Source organism: Sceloporus undulatus, chromosome 3 (genome assembly GCF_019175285.1).
Source record: "Sceloporus undulatus isolate JIND9_A2432 ecotype Alabama chromosome 3, SceUnd_v1.1, whole genome shotgun sequence".
NCBI lineage: Eukaryota > Metazoa > Chordata > Lepidosauria > Squamata > Phrynosomatidae > Sceloporus > Sceloporus undulatus.
The window spans coordinates 145,139,733-145,145,878 of NC_056524.1; positions in this window are offsets into that span (position 1 = coordinate 145,139,733).

The following is a 6,146-nucleotide window of genomic DNA, read 5'->3' on the forward strand; positions in this document are numbered from 1 at the left end:
GCCAGTCAGAGTTAATGATTCAATGCTGTTCTTTGAGTGCAGGAATTTAAACAAGAAGCTGTTTCAGTACTCCTCTATCACTAAATCCATTTTGCCACAGACATCAGAGCAGTGGAAGATGATCAGATGAAAGAGAGTGAGTGGGGAAAGTGATCAGATATAAGAATTATGATCAGATGAAAGACAGTGAGTGAGAAAGATGATGAAATAAAATAAAATATACAAAATACCCCCCACCCCTAAAAAGAATTAAACAGTTTAAGGTTAAAATTACATGAATAATTAAAACAATAATGGTGGGCAACGTCATCAGATATATGGGGAGGTCGCTACATGGCCAAGTAATTTATTCTGGGAAGGCCTGCTGGAAGAGATCCATCTTAACAGCTTTCTTGAAGCTATCTAGATTGGTGATTTGATGGATCTCATCCAGCAGGCCATTCCACAGGCTGGGAGCCCTCTGGGAGGTCTCAGACAATCTGATCTTTATAGGATGCAGTAAGTTCCTCCCAGAGGACCTGAGAGCATGGGGCTGATTGTATGGAAGAGTGCAGTAGCTGATTCAGTGTTGTTCTTTCAGATTCCCAATTCATTGCCACTTTTCCAGTGCAGTAGCTGTTTCTATACTGCTCTATTCCCAAGTCCACTTCAACAAAGCACAAACATTACAGCATGATCATGGTCAGATGAAATGGGGTGGGGAAAGTGATCAGATGAAAGGAGTTGAACAGCATTGACTCTTCTATTTCACCAGAGCATGATTCTTTCCCCACTCACCTCTTACTATCTGATCACTTTCCCCACTAAATCCCTTTTCATATGATCTTGATTCTGTTGTGCTGTATTGAAAAGGGCTTAGTAATAGAGCAGTGCTGAAACTGCTGCGTGTACCCCTACCACTTTCTCCATTCCCTTCTTTCATCTGGTCAGTTTTCTCCATTCATTCCCTTTCACCTGACTATTTTCTCCATTCACTCCCTTTCATTTTATTGCTTTTTCCACTCATTTACTCAGGGGGTTGGACTGGATGGCCCTTCCAACTCTACGATTCAATGATTCTATGATTGGACACCTAAATACTTAAACAATCTAACTTGTTCTATGTTTTGTCTAGCTATAAACCATTTAGTCAAAAAGAGTAGAAATTTTAATTTGCATTTCAGATCCAAGACAAAAACTACTACAGTTGACCCTCCATATCCACAGATTCTTCATCTATGGATTCAACCATCCATGGCTTGAAAATAGCACCCACCCAAAAAAGATTTAAAAACAAAGCTTGAATTTGCCATTTTATATAAGGAACATCATTTTACTATTCCATTGTATATAACTGGACTTGAGCATCCATTGATTTTGTTATCCATGAGAGATCCTAAAATCAAACCCGAGTGGATACCAAAGGCTACTCTATTATCAATTTAGCACTTTCTAAGACACACTAAATAGACTGCATTTAAAACAAAATCCTTCTCTCACTAAACATATATACATAAGGAAATGCTATGCAAATAATTTCACAAAGCTCAACCATTTTTCCAGTTAGTGGTCTCTGTAATATTGATTCCTCAAAGCACCATAGAAATGACATAAATGAATTAGCACTGTAAATGTAGCCCCACAGGGAGAATAGTATTGTTACCCAATGAAGCAGTGGAGAGATTGCAATTAACATAATAAACTAGACTTGTCTTTTCTAAAAACAGAACAAGTACACTGTTTACCAGAATAATTATTTGGCAATGACATGAAATTATTGTATAATTACCTCCAAACATATTTCTTTCGGAAATGAACATTGAACTGCTTTATTTGCTCCTGTATAAAAAGAATTAAAATGTCATTCTGTCATACCAATTCAGTTGGTATAAGGTGTATACGCAGGTTAAATTTATGACAGAAATATTAGACTAAACTCGCAATTCTATTACATTTCTCCCTGTTGAAGTTCATTTTGTTACTTTTGGCCCGGCATTCAAATCTATTTAGGTCATTTTGCATTTTGATTCTCTGGGGTATTAGCTACTCCTCCTAATTTGGTGTCATCTACAAATTTGATATGCATACCCTCTATTCTTTCATCCATGTCACTGATAAAGATGTTGACTAGCACTGGACCCAGGACAGAATCCTGTGGAACCCCTCTGGTCACTTCTCTCCAGGTTGAAGATGAGCTATTGCTGAGCATCCTTTGGGTTTGGCCAGTCAACCAATCAGAAATCTATTTAACAGTTGCGTTGTCTAGCCCACATTTTACTAGCTTGTTTGCAAGAATATCCTGGGGGACCTTGCCAAAGGCCTTACTGAAATGAAGATATGCTATATCTACAGCATTCCCTTCATCTACTAAGTAGACAATTTTACCTAGAGAAAGAAAAAGAGAGAGAGAGATTAGATTAGTCTGGTGGCATGGCTTGTTTTGGGGGAATCCATGTTAATTTTTTGTGTTTATGTCATTCCCAACAATTTGTTCACAGATTCCCTGTGCTCTGCTCTAGAATCTTTCCTGTGTGAGACTTGGAATTACTCTGACCACAATCCACGACAAACTTCGGGTAGATCAGAAAGTTTTTATTGTAAGGACTAAGTAGAAGTATTCCTGGCCACCAAAAGAAATAAGATACAAGGAGTACTTCCCAAAGCAGCACAAAATCTAATAAAGGAGAATTTCTTAGTAGATATTTGGAGAGAAAGGAATGAAAAGACGAAAGATTTTACATATTACTCAGGAAGATACAACTCCTGGTCCAGAATTGACTTTACAGTATTATCCAAATCACTATGTAAATATATAACAACAACAGAGATAATACCTAAAATAATCTCTGACCATAATCCAATTTTTGTGCAGTTAAGCATAGGGGAAAAAAATTACTCATGGAAACTCCAGGACTCTCTCCTAATGGATGAAAAGATAGTAGAAAAAATTAAGCAAGAAATTAAAATATATTTTGAACAAAATGTTAACCAAGAAACCCCAATACATGTGATATGGGATGCATCGAAGGCAGTAATCAGAGGCTATTTCATCCAACAGGAAATAAGACAAAGAAAGATTAAAAAACAGGAAGATAAAGAAATAATAGAAAAATTAAAACATAAAGAGAAAAAACAAATAGAAAATCCTAGTGACAAGAGTTTAAGTGAAGAAGTACAACTAATTAGAAAACAACTTGAACAAAAATTAACAAAAGAGACCCTGTATAATATCAAAATGTGCAAACATTACCATTTTGAAAATGCTAATAAGGTAGGAAAATGGCTGGCGAATAAACTAAACAAAAGGCGGAAAAAACAATATTAAAACTCAGAGAAAAGAACAGAGTATATACACAACAAAAAGATCTAACCAGGATTACAGAACAATACTTCAAAAATATGCTCAGCAAAAAAAAGAGGATGTAAATGAGAAAGAAAGAAAAAGGGATTACATAAAAGAATGCCAACTCCCAAAAATTTCAAAGTCTCAATTGGAAAATCTAAACTCCCCCATATCAATATCGGAAGTTGAAACCGCAATAGAAAGATTAAAAGCGGATAAGGCACCAGGCCCAGATGGATTTACGCCAAATTATTATAAAATATTCAAATCAGAAATATCGCCGTGGCTACATAAAACTATCAAACTATCAATACAGGGGACATACCCCAAACATGGAGACAATCATTAACGGTATTGATTCCTAAAGAAGGCAAAAATCTTGAAAACCTAGAAAATTATCGCCCAATTACACTCCTGAATATCGACTACAAGATTTATGCATCTATTCTAGCAGAAAGAATAAAAAGATTTCTAGGAAAATGGATATCGGAAGAACAAGCGGGCTTTCTCCCAGGGAGATATCTAAGAAATAATATTCGTACGGTGCTGGACATAATTGAATATTATAATAATCATAAGGATCTTAAACTGGGACTACTCTTTCTGGACCTAGAAAAGGCTTTTGACAATGTAAATTGGGACTATTTAATGATACTGTTGGAAGAATGTGGAATTCAAGGTAAAATACTGCAAGGAATACAGAAAATATATAAAAATCAAGAAACTCAAATAATAGTTAATGGAGAGAAAACAAACAGATGTGAAATATCTAAAGGGACCCGTCAGGGGTGCCCACTCTCCCCACTCTTATTTATCATGATAACAGAAACATTATGTAGAAAGATAAAAATGGAAAAAAAGATCAAGGTGCCAAAAACAGAAAATTTTCAATACCACTTGCGCGCATACGCGGATGACATAGTAATTTTTCTTGACGACCCAATAAGGAGCATAAGAAGGGTAGAGGAAATCATGGAAGAATTTGGAAACGTAGCCGGAGTTAAAATAAACAAAGGTAAATGTGGTATAATAACTAAAAACTTAAACACCAAAGATTTAGCTATGCTAAAAAGAGGAACTGAATTCAAACTCATTGACAGAAGTAAATACTTAGGGATAATTATAACCAATAACAATAAAGACCTATATAAAAATAATTATGAAGAGACATGGAAAATAATTTAAAAAGATTTAAACAATTGGAATAACAAGTATCTCTCTCTTATGGGAAGGATAGCGACAATACAAATGCAGGTTTTACCCAAACTGTTATTCTTATTCCAAACACTTCCAATCATAGAAAACAAATCACCATTTACACAATGGAACAAGGAGATAACAAGCTTTATATGGAGAGGGAGGAAGCCCAGAATGAAATTAAAAGTATTACAAGGCAGGAAAGAAAAAGGTGGACTAGGACTACCTAATCTTGAATTATATTATAAGGCATGCGTACTCATATGGGCTAAAGATTGGATACTTTTAGAAAACAAGAAACAATTAGAAATAGAAGCAATGAATATGAGGGAAGGATGGCATGCCTATCTAGTATATGACCATAACGATAAAAAATTTAATACACACAAAATAAGGAAGGTAATATTAAAAATCTGGAAAAATTATAAGAAATTCTTTTACACCAAGATTCCGAAATGGTCCTCTCCTCAAGAGGCTTTCCATAAAGGAGAATATGTTGGGAACCATAAATGGTTAAAACATGAGGACTGTGTGGAAAAAACAAAAGGAAAGTTGGAAATTAAAAAAAGGAAGATATAGAACGAGAGGGGGAAAAAATTAATTGGTTACAATATGAACAACTAAAAACAGAAATAAAGAATGATTTAAAAGACAGGGGCATAGAAATGGGAAAAACGGAATTTGACAGAATTATAATGGGTAAGGAAAAAGGTACAATTAGGAAAATTTACAAAATGTTACTGGATCTTGATCAAGAAGAGGAAACGATTAAAGTCTCTATGATAAGGTGGATGGAAAATTTAGGAAAAACAATACCCTTAGAAACATGAGAAAAATCTTGGAGGAATACTCAGAAATTTACGAAAGGGAATACTCTGAAAGAAAATTATTATAAAATTCTATTCAGATGGTACCTGACACCCTCTAGGTTGACAAAAATGAAAAAAAAATGTAAATGGGCAATGCTGGAAATGTGGAGAGAAGACGGGAACGATGTACCATGTATGGTGGCAGTGTAAAGAAATCCAAAAATACTGGAAACAAATACATAAAGAAATACAAAAAATAACAGATATTAATTTACCACTCTCCCCAGAAATATTTTTACTTAACATGATAGAAATACCACAGAAAAAATTAGACCAAACACAGATTAGTACGATTTTATATTTAATAACGGCAGCACGCATGGTATTCGCTAGATACTGGAAACAAAAAAGGATGCCAAATTTAACAGACTGGAAATTAAAGGTTTTGGAATTGAAGGAGATGGATAAAATGTCCATGTTGATCGCAGGGAAAACAAAGCAAATGTTTGAAAAGAAATGGGGAAAACTGCAAGAAAACTGGTGTTAAAAATGAAAGATATTAGTAGAAATTTAGTTGGATGAAGCAAAAAAAAACATTTTTTCCCGGTTAATATACAGCAAAAAAAAGTGTAAGGGGAAAAGAACAAGGTGCCAGTAAACCTTGGTAGAAGACAATATAGATAATCATAAATATAGAATAATAATAATAATAATAATAATAATAATAATAAAGAGGATACCTCTGTTTCTTTACTTCAAGGAATAAGAAAAATTAACATAAGAAGCATGTTTTTTTTCCTTCCTTTTATGTAATGTCA